Source organism: Perca flavescens, chromosome 24 (genome assembly GCF_004354835.1).
Source record: "Perca flavescens isolate YP-PL-M2 chromosome 24, PFLA_1.0, whole genome shotgun sequence".
Taxonomy (NCBI): Eukaryota; Metazoa; Chordata; class Actinopteri; order Perciformes; family Percidae; genus Perca; species Perca flavescens.
The window spans coordinates 8,378,198-8,395,454 of record NC_041354.1 but is presented as its reverse complement, the minus strand read 5'-3'; positions in this window follow the sequence as shown (position 1 = coordinate 8,395,454).

Below are 17,257 nucleotides of genomic sequence, written 5' to 3'. Positions count from 1 at the left end.
TCTTTAAGCCCCGCTTCTTAAAAAGCCCAGTCTGCTCTGATTCGTCAGTGTTTCCGCATCTTCCGCATCTGTGCTCTCAGCGTTTCTGTCCATTTTACCTATATATAGTATAGTTTTGACATCACAACCGTACTTGAGTACTGACGGCTCGTTAAAATGCACCGTTTCTGAATACAAGCTTTGTGCATTTCTCTGTAGATTGAATGTTTTAATACTTTAACAGTATTTAATATAGCAACTCAAAATGCTTTATAATAATAATAATAATAAAAAAAAGCCTTGGGGAGAGCGGTGGAAACAACTAGAAGGAAGTGCTACCCTTAAGCCGCCCACACATGATCCGCTATAAAACTTCTCTGTGCTGGCCGTTCCATTGTTTTCATAAGGCCAACTAGGCACAGCGCTACCCTTGGCCCTTGGCCCTTGGCCCTTGCTCAAAGTGCAAATTATTTCAACTTTGACCTCGTTGCCGCTGACCTTTCAAGGCACAACCACTTCCAGAACGTTCCTGCGCTGCGCTTTGAGTTTTTTGCTCTGTGCCCTACCTCACGGTTTTGCCGTGGATCATGTATAGCTTGGCACCCGCTGGAATTTGCCACCGAAGTTCAAATTATTTCAACTTTGACCTCGTTGCCACTGACCTTTCAAAAAGCAACCAATGAGATAAGGAGGTAGCCATAAGTGATGATGACCGATACTGTACGATCTGTGCCCTACCTCGCGGTTTTACCACTAAACATATGTTTTGTAAATAAGCATTTACTAAATTAGCCCATACAATACAACAAAAACAAGTTACAGGACAAAAACTGTTTCTGTCCACAATAATATTTAATTTAAAGCTTCCCTATAAAGTTTGAAACCACTGGTGGTGCTGTAGATCAACGTTTTGATGAGCGGGCCCCTGCACTGATTGTGTCTTGTGATCACATGCACCCCACAAGCACAAGGGGGCAGAGATACAAGTTCATCTTGCATATGTATCGTTAAGGCAGTGCAATAAGTATAAAAGGAGAAGCCTGCAAACCGTGCAAGGGATGCAAGTTTAAAAACATTTAAATAGTTTTGCGAATGGTTCATGATGAATATTAGACATATTTGTTAGCCTTTTTTACCGTTTACTTCACCAGGTATCTGTAAGTTATCTTTCTTTTCATTTTTACAGGTGGTGTCTTGTTTCAAATAAATGAATACATCATGTCATACTCTGTTTAACTGTGTCACAGCAATGTGTCAGGCATTCAATCGTAAAATTTCCTCATCTTATAAATTAATAATTTTTTTAATGTATACCTGATTGCTCTGTAACATCCAGTCTCTGTAGCCCAATCCATCATCATAGTCATTTAATATGCTGTCCAGTTCGCACTACATCATAATGATATATGAATACAATAAAAGTGCAAATCAGACATTCATTAAACTCTCATTCTGTCACCACACCAAAGACACATACATGATTTCCCAGCATGCAACAGAGTGGGGCCAGGCGTTCCTAGCCAGCTCCCTCATTACAGGGGATAAAGCGGACGGCACCCTTCGCATGTGCACGCACACACACACACACACACACACACACACTCAGCAACTTTATGTGACTCATCTAAACAACGAGATCATAGAAATTCATTCCCGTCCCCCTTTAATCCGGACGGCAATCTCTCTCTTTCTCTCTTTTCCTTATGACACAGGCCTAATCTGATAGGGCAGACAACACTAAAGCAAGAGAGGGGAGGGATAGATAGAGGGAGGGTGTGAGAAAGAGGAGAAATGGACTAGATTGATACAACAAGGGGGAACAAGGGAGGTGTATGTCGGGAGAGATGATTAGGGTTTGAGGGGGGAGAGAGAAAAAGGTCAGGAAGGATAAATAGATAAACGGAGAGATGGATATTCAAAAATGGGGGGCTGTAAAATGAAGGTGTGATGTGGGAGATAATGATGGATTGGGAGAGGAGAGTGAAGGATGGAATGAATGACAGAGATGGGAAAAGGGCAAGTGGAGACGCAAGGAAGGGGAAGGGATTATATGACAAGAGGAGGGTACGAAAGAAAAGAGGAGAGGAGCAAAAGAGAAGTGAGAAGGCTTATACTTTATCTATACAACATAATGCTATTTGAGTGTGAATAAATCTGATAATCATATATTGTCCAATAGTCTTTTTTACACTATTTTTTGATACGGATGTCTTAAATGTGTTTAATAATTTGTAAGATATAACCAAGATATGTATAAAATAGGACTTTTTATAGTTTTAACATAACTAAAGTTTTTTTTTTTTTTTTTTTTTTTTTTTTTACAGTATCTGGTGACAATATCAAAAGTACCTCAAACATATTTCGACATTTCTGTACTGCAATTTCTTGTTACTTATATCAGTATCGGCACATGCATCAATACTGATATATCTCCAATAAGCTAAAATTCGGCCAATACAAAAGCCGGCTGAGTTATTGATCTGACTCAAATTGACTATTTGAATCTCTCTCTCTCTCTCTCTGTTTATTAAATAAAGGCAGCAAAGGCAGATCACACCTAATCCATTGTACCAGACACGGATCAAGTGGGATTGCCACTTGTTTTGAATCATTAAATGCACACAGGTTGGAAGTTTGACAGTCTAAATAATACAATGCATGCTAACAGGGGCATACAATGTCAAGCCAACATTTGAAAGTTCAGTTCAGTTTAGTTTCACTGACAGTAAGTTCATCTCTAGACAAAGAACATGTTGTAAACTTTTAAACTAAGCCTGATGTTTGACATCAAGGACTTTTCAATTACTTTCAGATCACTGATGTATTTTGGTGCTATAGTTTGATTAAAATACACTTTCTATCCATGCATTCATTCTTACTTACATCACTAATCTTTTAAGACCTTCTTGGTGTTCCTAAGGATAATATCCTGTAAAATGTTTCCACAGGTCCATGAGAACTGTGTTTTTATATTAAAACTAATGTTCTCCCAGAGCAGCTGAGTTTTTATCTGCCTGGCATACCTGCTGTACTTGGCGGCAACACAGATTGTTTCTGACGCAATAAACCTGTTGAGTGCTCCATGTGGGTTCAAACAAATAATACATTTAGCTCAGCTTTTTGTTTCTTCCTCTCTGTCTCTTCCTCTTTCATCATGCCTCCCACTGTCAGCCTACTAAACATCCCTATTCAATAACGGAGCTTGTCGGAGACACTTAGGAGATAAGGAAGAGTAGGAAACGATGGGAGCTATTTGTCACCTAACTGAATATTAATAAGCTGCTGGCTGCTCCAGACCCCTGAGCTTTTTGTGGGCTCCAACGGAGGCGTGCATGAGATGGAAACACACACAAAAACATATTCCACGCAAACATGTTTTTTTCCTCTACATTTACTCAATAGCTACATGCCGTGCACATATTCTCATCATGCCTGGCGTGCACACACATCAAGATGCAGAACTGGAGACTTGTGTGCAGAGTGCAGACTGAACAAATTGATCAAATGCTATTAGCTATTCTTCAAGCCCAGCGTGACATTTAATTACGCACACATGCACACACTGACTAAGCTTGAATGCTGACGAGAGAGGTATTTTTTTTTTCTCTCGAGGCGACCAGCAAAGCCAAAGGTCTGACTGCCAAATACACTCACACACAAACAAGTATGCAATTACATGTGTTCCAGTCTGTCCTAGTAAAAAAACAGGTATAGTAATAATAATTAATAACATGTGTCAGTAACTAAAAACACATGACAGTATAAGGCTAAGTCAAATCGAAATGAGAAAATATAGAATTTTAACAACCAATATCAGACATTACCACTAAATAGAAATAAAACTAAATTTGTGAAAAACTACTGCTCACTGAACGAACAGACTAAGCGTGATTACCAGGCTAAGGACCAATAATGTGTGATGACAAAGGGGCCATGTGCTGGACATAACTGGGCAGAGCTCCCAGTGATGAGAGAAACAAAGTGAGAGTCAAAGTAATGGTGGAAGTGTTCTGGGCAAGAGTGGAAGTAATAAAATAAAAAAATTCCTGGAACAGAAGCTGAGAGGAGTATTGTGGTGTTTTCAGTGTTGCACTTTTAACGCAATTTTATATGCTGAAGTGTGTTTGGACTGGAGTGTTACGTTGGGACAGTATAAATAGTGGAAACTTTCCTTAAGGATTACATCAGAAACTGGCAAACTGTAAAAATGCAGCATCAGACGTGTCCAAGCATTCAGAGGTTGTGATAACAAACTGTAAATATTTACATCATCCAAATTGAGGGTGAAGGGAATAGGAGGATATTTGAGCAAGATATGTACAGATCAGCAAATGGATATTATATTACATTTAGCTGACTTACAGTTGCTACATATATATATATATATATATATATATATATATATATATATATATATATATATATATATCTCAGAGGCTGCACGCCTCTGGAGTAACTAGGGGTTAAGCGACTTGGTCAGGGACACATTGGTTGATGCATCACAGTGGGAATTGAACACAGATCTCCCACACCAAAGGAATGTGTCATATCCACTGCGCCATCACCACCCAATATGTACACCTAGGCTCTTGTTGAAAGCTTAAATAGCTTTATACAACCAGTTGCTGGGCAACTAGAATATCTAATGCACCTGAGGTTCAAAAAGGAAGACCACCTTAAAGGACAAATTGTTAATGCATAGCTCATCCATCTGTTGTAGTCATTTAATATGAAAGGAAATGCAGCTCAGGACATTTGCAACTAAGTGTCATATGGGTTTTAAATCTCACTGTTCCTGTAGACATGGAGAGAGAAACATCATGTGATAACCCTGTAAATGTTTGTTTTTTTAACTGCCGGGGCTGCTGCCATATCTGCATTTACTCATTAAAGGATTGTGGTTTTACACACAAGCTCATCTGACAATTATGAAAGATCTCTGAGTGTTTGGAAACAGGGGACGGATTTGCACAAATCCCCACTTAGTGCAACACCCGGTTACATGTCTAGTCCACACATCCACATACACACAATAACTCAGACGGTGGCTATTGTGCTTGTGTGATAAATGGTATTCCCATGTGAGATTATATTCATCTGCTTCCATTAGCTTCCATAAGCATATACAACAATGAGGCAAAATAAATAGACATATCCAACATTGAGCGGACGCCTCGTCAATACCCGCCAGCATAACTGCTCACAGTGTGTTCGGGTGGTAATGTGGTATTGATGGTACAGCCTTGTTGGTCAATGATGTGGTCAGCTGACATGGTAACAGTGTATCTTGTTAAAAGTCTTTTTCTTTTCTTCTTCTTCTTTTTTTATAGGACTCATACATACACGTCAGCACAAATGCAGAAGTCTTAGCAGTAAATTAAATACAGCGTGCATTGCAGGATTTTGCTTTTAATTCTGATAATGCGTCACACTGTGTCAGGGAGGGAAATAGAGAATGCATTGCAATATTTTCATCTTATGTAAGGTTTATTGAAATATATGGGGTTTTAAATAATGACTTTATATCTATATATAAATATGTGTACAAGCCCAGGAATAAGCAAAATCCCCCAAAAAACTAATGGGCATACTGGATAATTGACTTGATTTTGGCAAGTTGTCAGCAATTTTCTAAGCATTTACAAATGCAGAAAGTTTAACAGAGTCAGCCACATGCTGTATGGCTGCAAACAGCAACACGTAGTTTAGTAGACATTTACACCACATTTCAGTACCAGATTTGCAACCATGTGTGTACTTTTCAGGAAGTAGCAATATATAAAAAAAATCAAAGGCTATTTTGAATGTTTAAAACCTTGCTATTGTGTGCATTTCCTTCCAGAGATGCTGGACGTTCAAAATCTGAATTGGAAGAGCCGAGTAGGGGATTGTAACTGTGGTGTTTTTCATGATGCATTCCAAATCGCTCCTGTTTGATTTCTGCAGCCAACAGGAATTTACATGAATTTACATCTGACAGGCGAAAAGAGAAGAAGAGGAGGAAGAGGACTAGACTTTGAGCACCTGCCAGCAAACTAATCGGCCTATGACCGATTTGGCCTCAAGGCCCTTCTAGACTGACCCAACCCGAATCCGAGCACAAACATCCTGCAGTGCACCGGGGAACAGAATTGGAACGACAGCAGATTATAATCAAAGGAAGAGCACTTTCAATAGACACACAAATTATGTGCACTGTTTTGGAGAGTGAGAGAATTGGATTTGGTCTCCAACAAAGCAGCCAAGGTGTATTATCTCGCTCACATAGGGGAAAAAAAGCTACTGTCTACAGGAAACACACTGAATTTCATCACATTCAATTTGTACTTGAATTTTAATGTAAAGTTTGCAATACCTCGGAATGTGAGGTATGAGAAATGATGATTAGATTTCCTTGTTATGTGCATGTCCAATACAAAATAAATTGGATAAAAATGGGAAAAGAGAGGGGCAGATGAAGGTGCACTTTCAACCTAAGATAAATAATCAGTCAAGAAATGTTCCAAACATTGATCAAACATCTCCCTTTGAATAATGAAACGCCTCAAGTCCCAGTGACTAAAACATCAGTTCTATTTTATGTACAGTAATTACATATATTTTTTTGGACACTCATTTTCCAGAAAACAGAACAAAGTTACAGATTTTTAGTTTTGTTGCAAGCATTCTGTAGTACAATAGGAATGAGAAAAGCAGCACAGCAGGTTAACTTGATTTCACTTGTATCCCTATGTGTGTCACTCATTCTGCAGCTGCTGAGTCAACATTTAAATATTTGGTATATCGGTGGTTTGAAAACCACAAACAGCAGGAGGAGAGATTGAAAAAAAGAATTAGTCCACGCCTGCCTGTCTCCCTGACTGACACAGCAGAGCAGAGTCGAGTCTGAATCTGAATCAAATTTCATTTGTCTGCTTTCTGGGCCACATGTTTCCTGGCCAATGACCTATCACCTCGTTGCTGTAATCCTTCGACAATGATGCTGCGATCTGGCGCTTCCTCAATGCCGCAGTCCACCGCTGACCAGCAGCTACATGGGTTTATGTTCAGGTGGAAAAAAAAAAAGAGACAGAAGGGGAAGCTCACTTTTTTCTACTTTTCTTTCTCACTTTCTGTAGTTAGAAAACATACCATTGTGCTTTCATAATTTAATCTGTAGCCACAAAACGAAATTGTGATTTTTATTAAAACACATTTGGGTTGTGTTATTAGTTGAAGCGTCTGAAGAACTATGAGGCATGTCTTAGTAGGCCAACTCTAAACGTGACCCTTTATGTTAGTGTCAAAACCACAAGTCATGTTCTTTTAAAACTGAGTAATTTAAGTCATTTTAACACAAGATATTATTTCTCGTCACAGTGACTGTTCATAAACTGTAAATGGTTTAGTCGAGTTTGCATTCATACTACTAATGGCAGCAGTTAGACGTTTCAATCATGTATCCATTACTTGAAGCTAGTTAGTGTTCAGGTGTTACAACCTGAAATACATGTTGTTGTTTTTTTAAATCTTAATTGTTTATTTTTTCATATTAGTTGAGCTACTCAACAATCTGACCTTGTACCTCTGGTTGGGAATCACTCTAGGCTATATGGGATGTCTTATTACAACTAGTGTCAACAATAAATTAGTTTTGCTAAGAAGTCCATCAATCATATAATTGGAGTGTGTGTGTGTGTGTGTGTGTGTGTGTGTGTGTGTGTGTGTGTGTGTGTGTGTGTGTGTGTGTGTGTGTGTGTATGTTTATATGTGGATTATCACTCCAAAAGGCAATCAGTAAACACACACACCATCCGGTTGCTGAGGGATGATATGAAAACAATTAATTCCCCTCCTGATCCTCAGTTACTCAGCATGCTAAATGAAAACTCCTGAACCTTACAGCCTGCAACACACATGCACTATACGTTCATTAACATACTGAATATGCACAGTCTAGGAAGCCACATGCATAGAAATATATGGGCAAAATTATAAAATTTGATGAGACCACACCTCAGACCCACGGCCATATTTCCCAGCAGCCAGCTAGCTAAACCCCCTCAATCCATGATGTAATCTCTAAGTGTGTTCAGTAATTACAAGGTTCTGGATTTCTCTGCCGCTTGGAGCCACCTCAGCCTTATGTAACGGACTACTCACGTGCAGTCAATTCACTGAGCAAGATTACAATATGGCTGCTTTAAAGCCTGCAGCAAGACAGTCGCCATTAAATCCAGCAACTTGCTCAGATCAGATACGATAGTCAAGAGACGATGAAGAAAACAGAGGTGGTGAGGTTTTTAACCTCAACAAGATGACTAGCAATAACGCTAACGATCAGACAGTCAGTCAGTCAGTCAGTCAGTCAGGTATTTAACACATCAACAATCCTCATTAAAAATATTAAAGATCTTCACAGAGAGCTCTTTCAATATGCCATTTTGCATCCCATTCACTTTAATAGGATTGGGGATGCAAAATTGTATTAGCAGAAAGAGACAAACACTCAAGAAAAAAGGAGTTCTGTAATGTAAATTATAAGAGAGAGCAATTTTCTACAGTAACCTCATGTATTATGTTTGTGCAATTATAACTAGTGGTGGAAAGTAAGAGTATGCATTCTCAATTAGTGCACGTAAGTACAATTACTTGTATTTCCATTTTATGCTAGGCCTACTGGTAACACTTTATAATAACCTTCATCAATAACTGGTAAATTGCTAGTTAATTAAACTTTAGTGAAGTTATTTTACTGTTAAACAATGAAATGATGATTTACAATGTTTACTAATTATCAGTAAAGTTATCATTTATGTTACAGCATTAGTTCAGTGTAATACAAAATAGTTTTCAATTTTTTGAAAGTTTTTCTTTTTCAATGTTGAATAATTGTTTGTAAACCATCTATAAACATTGTTTGGATGCTCTTATAAAGTTGCAACTAATGCTTATAATAATTAGTTTGTGATTAATAAGAGGTTTATAAAGCATCAAGTAACATTGATTTTGCCCCATTAAATCATTTTTGGAGATCTACAGAAGAGATGATTATTTGATTATTTGTGCAGTGATAATTGCTATCTAAATAATGTTTGTAGATGCTTTACAAAGTTTCTATTAACCATTAACAAGGTATTATAATCATCAGTTGCAACTTACATAATACAAGCCATCCAAATTATGTTTATTGATGGTTTATAATGATTTCTTGGTGATTACTTAATGATCATTAATCATCATCATTTCCTTGTTTGTTAACAGTAAAATAACTATGAACTTAGGCTAAATTAACTATGAATTTACCATTTATTATGTGATGGTTATTAAGTGTTACCTGCCTACTTTTGACTTCTACTTCACTACATTTCAGGGGGAAATACTCTACTTTGTACTCCACTTCATTTATTTGACACTGTAGTTACCAGTTACCTCTCAGATTTAAGATTTAACATACAATATATAATCCATTTATAAAATATGATGCATTATTATAGATTAAACTTTCCAACTGAATAGGAAGTAGTTACAATTACACCTGATAAATTACATCATCAAAGTACTGCTTACATATTAGTTAATTAATAATTAATAATAATCCAATAATATAATACAGTATAAGACTGAGTATTTGATCATTTCTCATAATGAACAAATACTTCAAACATTTTAAATTACATTTGGTTTAGGACACACTCAAATTGACATCATTAGACACAATGCAGAGCTGACTTTGGCTAACAAGAACAGGAAAAACAGCATTAATCTAATCCACAAAAACTTAATTCATGTATACTACATGTTTAAGATGAATACAAAACAGAAAAAGGGAAGGCATCATAACCAATTACCTAAAATTTGCCTGAAACAGCACAACTATTCATAAAGAATCTGTGACCCTGAGCCATAGGCCCATAACAGGCTCCAACAACCAGCAGCAACCTCCATGTAAACCTCCCATGGAGCTTAATCAACGAAGCCCCCGCTAAAGAGCTTTAACGCTCTGATTAGTGAAGTGCTGAAAGAGGTAAGGCAAAGGCTGAAAATGTATCTTCAACTCAAAGGAATTCTACTTTGCATATAAGTCCAACATGGCCATGGCCATCACCACAGCAAGCAAACAACAAGAAGCCGGCAAGGGACACCAGAACTTACTGGAAAGCGGTTAACATCCCAGGTTCATCCTCGTCGTCGCACGGCTCCATCCTGTCAGCCGGCCCGGACAGATGAAGGAATAAACGGGTGGACAGAGTGGGATCGACGCCGGAGCCCCACCACCACCAAAAGGCTCAGAGCGTCGGAGAAAGAGCTCCTGTCCCTGTCCCTGAGTCCAACTCCTCCACTAAAAAATCCACTTCCTCTGAATCTCCGTATAAAAAAAAAAATCCCCAAACTCAATTTTCTGTGTGTGCATGTGCATATGTGTATTTTTGAGTGTGTTCCTGTTTTTTGTGTGTTTTTCTTTTTTTTTCTTTCATTCCTAGCTTGGTGCCAAATGTTCCAGCTTAGCACCGCTGTGCAGCACCACTGGTGATGGATTTAGCCGGGGCATCTGGGCCAGCGGGGATAAACTCCATTTACTCACACACATAAATGCACGGACACCGGTATACACACACACACACGCACGCACGCACGCACGCACACACACACACACACACACACACACACACACACACACACACACACACACACACACACACACACACACACACACGCAGAGAGTGGCATGCGGTGTGAGATCGCAGGGGACAATAACGGAAAAACCTCCCCCACACGGCGTCATCAGAGAGATGGCAAGATGTGTGATATACAGTGTGTCCAGCACACTCACACACACACACACACACACACACACACACACACACACACACACACACACACACACACACACACACACACACACACACACACACACACACACACACACACACACACTCCCTGTCCCCACACACAGAGCGGGTGGATCAATGCATGAACAGATGTGTGCCAACTTTAGAGCTGCTACTAAGCACAGAAATCAGCAGCTGTACTTACAGCGAGCATGTGTGTGAGACACAAAGATGTCTGATGCCTCTCAGCCCCAATTTCTTGAATATATAAAGTATATATTTTTAAATATATAGGTGTGTATACATATGTGAATGGATTAGAATCAATGATTGTGTAGGGATTATCTCCGGTCAGAGCAGGCAGAGGTCAGCTGTGTCCCTGGGCATAGAGCAGACAGCGAGAGATTAACACAACAACAATGTGTATACAATATGAGAAGGTCACAACATAATAGTGCAGTCGTCCTTGCTGACTCAGAGGAGATAAACAAGGACTGGTGACAATAAAATCTGATTGTGTACAAAGCAAGAAAGAAAAGATTTATTCACAACCCATCACATAAACTACTTCTTCCCTCCCTTTTCTCTCTCGGCCTCTGTGTGAAGAAGGGGATGTGTACAAACTATGTGAAATTACTTAAACACTGAAAATCAACACTGTCTGGTCTATGTGGGGTTGTAAGGCACTGGGCCTATAATGGAGACAGAATAGGAGGGTCATTTCTAACAATCTTCACTCCCTTTCTATTTAGCTGTAGACAAAAATCCATGGGCATAGCTTGAACAGACTTCTAAAAAATTAACGAGGTAAAATGTGATTAAAGAAAGGGCAGGAAAAAGGGATGTAGCCAGGATTTAAGAAATGGCACACACTGATCTATGCTACACACTGCCTGTGTGTGTTCTACTATGCTCTGCAACCCACCTTGCAGTAAAAAAGCCTCCCACAGTACCAGAGAACCTGCAGCTCGGGAAAACCAGACCAGAATGAGTCCAGAAAATGGATCACAGCCTGCAAGTAAAGGGCTCAAATTGTTCACTTGCAGGTACAGAATGCAGATCGCAGAGAAAATAGACAAAGAAAGACACTAAACATCAACGAGGCACTCTGAAAGTAAAGCCAAGAAAGAGTGACAAAGCCAAGATCTCTGCTTTACGGTCCAGTAGTGTACTGTACAGGCTTGACCAAAAGTAAGCAGCACCTATTTATTGCACAGGATGCAGAAGAATGCTCTGGAGGAAGTTACAAAGGAGAAAGAGTCATGTTTGTCCACTAGAAAAGATCTTCAATTTAGATTTTTTTTTAGTTTTTGCTAGTAGCATGGGTGCTAAAATACAGTATTTATTTCTTTTAAATACTGTGATGGTCCTACAAATATATTTCTAAAGTGTTTAAAGCAGTGCATGTGTGTCAAGATCCATAGTAAGTTTAGAAATGTTTGAGTCATGATAGCAACTAAAAGGAGGGTAAAAGGAGGTGACTTCAGAGATGCCAGAAATCCCTGTCCAGCTTGTTGGAGGTGTTGTTGGCCTAATTTAATAAAACATCTGCGATAGCAAGCACTCTTTTGATAACCCAAGTGATATACAGTACCGAATCTCAAACACTCAACTCTATAACATCTAGCCGGCTGGTGAAAAGTGCCGCCTGTCTGATTATCCTCAGATTTACGACCGTGTGGTCTGATGTCCTCTACCGTCACCCTCTCTGGGCGAGTACATCATTCTTTTGACAGCTGAATTTGGCTTCTGTATATATGAGTTTGTTTGTATTACAAAATGCAAATGGTCGTTCCACACAATTTTTCAATGACATAATGATATAATGCCAGCCTTGCACATTTCGGTTCAGTAGAGGCCAGCTCCGTTTGCTACCTCTGAGATGCCACCTGGTTCTGCCTCTTGGCCAAGCAGCTATCTATAGCCATGTCTACAGGAACTACTGATTGCTACATGAACCCTGTGTGACTAATTTTATATATGGCACAATAACAAAAAAAATCCACCTTGGACTGAAATATCTGCTGATACTATATATTGTGTCAATATTAAATGTCCAATATCAACCAGCTGGTGTTTTCCACTGCAGATATAGAGGCTTCTCCCTGACCACAGCTACATGAAACAGTCTGCAAATAAATCCTATTTCTTTCCTAATTAAACTCACTTATTTAGTCATGTGTTTTACAGCTTAATTCTACATTAGAAAAGTAGAATCACATATTTTCATGAACATAAATAAATGGGTTAGCTCGCCCTGCCTCAAAGGTTAGAATTTAAAAATGAAAGTAAGCTGAAGGTTAAATTAAAATTAAAATTAAAAATTATTAAAGTGATTGCTAGGTAGTGGCAAAGGTGAGAATGTAGGGAACACTTACGGGGATAAGGAATAAAAATAAGCTCCTAAATGCCCACACACACACACACACACACACACACACACACACGACTACAAACACACCAGATGGACTGCACCTCCGTCGTGTCCATCTGGTGGATTTGTAGACTTTACATTATTTCATGTAAACGTGTTTGTTTAAAAAAAGCAACATAAAAAAGCTAAATAGTCTCCTAAGTAAAGGTAATTAATTTGTTTTATCCACTTATTACCACAAGCTCTATTTTATGTAATATTATTTGGAGTGTCATTGGGAAGCAGAGGATGGGAGGAAGGTAGAGTGGGAGAGAGGTCACAAGGAATGTAGGAGAGAAAAGGGAGCTAAAAAAAAAGAAGCTAAAAGTCTCATCTGATGGATTTGATGGAACAGACAGCTCACTCCAGAGTGCCAAAGGTCCTTAATGTTTCATTAAATAGAGATTCTACCTTTCTCTCCTATCAGTCATAATACAGCATGAATTAACTGACACAGTCACCAGCTGACCAGTTCAGAAAATCTGTTGCTTCTGCCTCCTGCGCATCACATCACTATAATGTTGATTGTTTGCTCCAATACAATTGCTCAATTAACTGTAAGCTCAACGTTTCTCCACATCTAATTACTGCTTAAAGACAAATTGTGGCATCTCAGATAGTGCTGCTCTAGAATTGGATGAATCTTGCATGCATTATCCCAATAAAAACACTGTTGAATGCCAAAAACGGCTAATTTTCTCATTGATAGCCCGGAACTCTTAATTTTGTATTCCCACACATCCAGCGATGCTCACAAATTCAACTGGTGGTCCATTGAGGGGCAATTAAAGGTCAACATTTCACACTCAAATGTGGTAGTAAAATACATGCTTTCCTTTTCTATTTCATTACTTCTTGCAGGTTTTCTTTGCACTGTGACTGTGCTGCTTCCAGTCTAACCAATTCCATATCTGATTCTGAACATCCAGTGTGAGCAAAACATAATCTTAATACACCAAGACCTGCCACATAATGTTGTAGAGTATGACTGGATCATAAGAGCCTCACTGCTATTACTGTGTAACCATGTTACTGTGCAACCATTATGATGGAGTAACCCTAGACTAATTCAGAAAGAAGCCAGCTGCCCCAAAGATCTGTCACATAATTCTATCCAGGTAAGAAGAGCCTTTAAATGCTCAATCTCCATTCTTTTAATCGGTAAACATTTACATTTTAAAAAGTTGATATGGAATGTGTTTGCATACAACTGCCTATTTACACATCCAGCACACCGGGAGCAACATTTATTTTAAGTCGTGCTTGTGTCCACCTGATGAATGTAAGACCAGTATTTATTCTCCTAGCAGCCTGGATCTGGTGTCGACCAACTCCTGAGGGAACACTCTCTCTCTTTAGCTGCTAAATGCTCCACTGTGTTAACCAGCTAGTCGCTAACTTTGTCAGTCTGGTGTTTGGTGCTGTATACGGTGGGATTTTTAGATATTTCAGAAACAAGGTTGAGAGCAGTAGGACTGAGCCAAAACAGAAAGTTGCGGGCCGTAAAACCAAAATGAGCTGAAAAGCCACCGAAAGACTCCGTATGAGGAGAACTGCAGAGTGATACTTCTCTGTGGGTTGATCACTACATGCAACACTATTCACATTACACTGTACATAAAAAAACCAAACAAATTGATTGGTGCATCTTTAAGTTCAAGTAGTGTTTTGTGAGTTTTATTTATAACTAAATTACTACCATGATGGGGTAGACAACAATTCAACAACATTTTCTGAACCCACAGTGAAGATCCTCTACCAGCTACAGAGCTATTAAACACTTTATATTCACCACATTTGTAAGGCTTAAATGAAATATGAACTAGTGTTAAAAGCGTTTACTTCTATCAATCTAGGCCGGGAAACAGCAGCGTATGTGGGTTTAGGCAGCGGCCATCCTACAGACTTGCATTGCCTCACACTAAAGCCTGACTTGAAAACCTCTCAAATTTGATGTCAAAACCACAGAGCTTGACAGAAGTAGAAAATGCAGTTCTACAGAAAGATAAGTGGGAAGGCTCAGATCAGAGTGCCTCCACCCAACTGTGAAAATGTCTGTCTGCCACACACTGCACTTGCCTGGCAAGATAGACACAACTTCCTCCAAAATTCTCCGGAAGACCGAACCATTTGCAGCCTCTGCTCAGCTGAAATGAGCTGCACAGCCATGTTTGATTTTCTGTGCTGTACCATAGGGAGATAAACTGAATAAATCCAGCATTCTGAGCAGAAAAGTAAAATAGTTCAATCTAAAAAAATGAAATGATAGCCAAGACATAAGAAAATAAAAAGTAACTAGAAATTCTTACAACTAGAAATGTAAAACTCAATTGAAGCCAATTTGCATGTATGTACTCACTCCACGGAGACATACTAACACCCCCCGCACCTTCACTACACTCCTCCATAGGTAGTGTATAGCAGTACACTCATCCCCACAGCTCATCATTACATTGTGTAGACACAGAGGATGTGATGTGAGTAAATGCTATATCTTATCCTACCTCATGACTCAGTGTGCCATCATGCTGCGCGCCTCTCTGCCCGACTGTATCCTAATCTTCCGGCTGCCACCAGCAGAGGGGCAGGCTCCAACAACAACCACAATAACCACAGCTGCAGCAAAATTACTTTAAGTTGGGTCAGTGGTTGTGCGGTGACAAATTGAGAAAGAAAAATTGTAGTTGTGAAGCAGTTGAGATAACGGAGAGTGGAGGAGAAAAACAAAATGAGAAGAAAAGAGAACGAATGGATATAAGGCAGAGGGTCCAAATAAGTAGTGATGGGGTCATCCAGCAGCAGAGCTACTCTCTCTCTTTCTCTGCTTTTATTCCCATTTTCTTTACATCTCTGTAGCTCCCTCTGTGGTATGATCCTCAGGGCTGCCTCTCTATTTGTCCTCTCTTGCTCTTTAAATCTAAGTTGTTGTTTTTTTTATAGTTTTGTTCAGAAAAGTTCGGCACAGCAAGGGCAAAAACAGCAACAGTAATCTATGTCCCGAAACGGTCATTATATTGTCATCTTTATTATTATTCTCACGTGAAGCATCCCATCTTGTTCCAGATGGTCCAATCATTGCTAAGCTTCCCTAAATGCACCAGCCAATAGGGTTTAAGCGCACTGACTGCTGTAAGCTTTTTAGACTTTAAATACTGCCCAAGAACATTAACTGTTTGCCTGCACATTTCCCTGAGTCAGAGATCAGCCCAAGGAGGACAGAGACCGAAAAGGGGAAATATGAGGAGGACACCAGGAAGAGGCGGAGAAAATGTGGAGGGTCGTTAAGCAATGTTTCGATCCAACTACGAAGAAAACTTTTGAAATGTCTTAAAAATTCAATATGAACTTGCTATGTTTACATTAACTGGATTAAGATGAATAAATGGGGTTTCTTAAAATAGTTTGACATTTTAGTTGATACACATACGCTTTCATGCCAAGAGTTAGACGAGATTAGCCAAAAGCCTGGAAGAAGGGGGAAGTCACTGCAAATAACTTGTAAAACTACATTTTACTACAATTACTCTTTTCTTTTTTAAATCTTTCTGTTAGTGTGCTGTTTAAACAGTTTATCAATGAGTTTTAGAGGTATTTGGTTCTTAAGGTGATTTTTGAACATTGTAGAGAGCCTCTTACTTCCAGTCTTTATGCTAAGCTAAACACCTTCTGGCTCCAGGCTACTTTTAGCACACACACAGGAATGTGTATCAATCTTCTCAAGAAAGCATACAATATGTGTGTGTTTCTCAAGACATCAGACTATTCATTTAATATAATAAGTTATTATTATCATCATTTACAACTAACAATTTACTACTTTACTAACTAATTTGTAATTATTGTATACTGTATATATATTTATATATTATGCACAACATAATCATGTATGTATTACCTTATGCCCAAGAACAGTTCTTTGCAAAATGTTAATATTGTCAGCAAGATTTACATTCCCATTAGTCTTTCTTCACACCTAAATGGGAAAATGTTTAACAATACAAAAAGCCAAGCTGACATTTGCCACTTCTATTAAGACATTCCATGTTAAAGATGG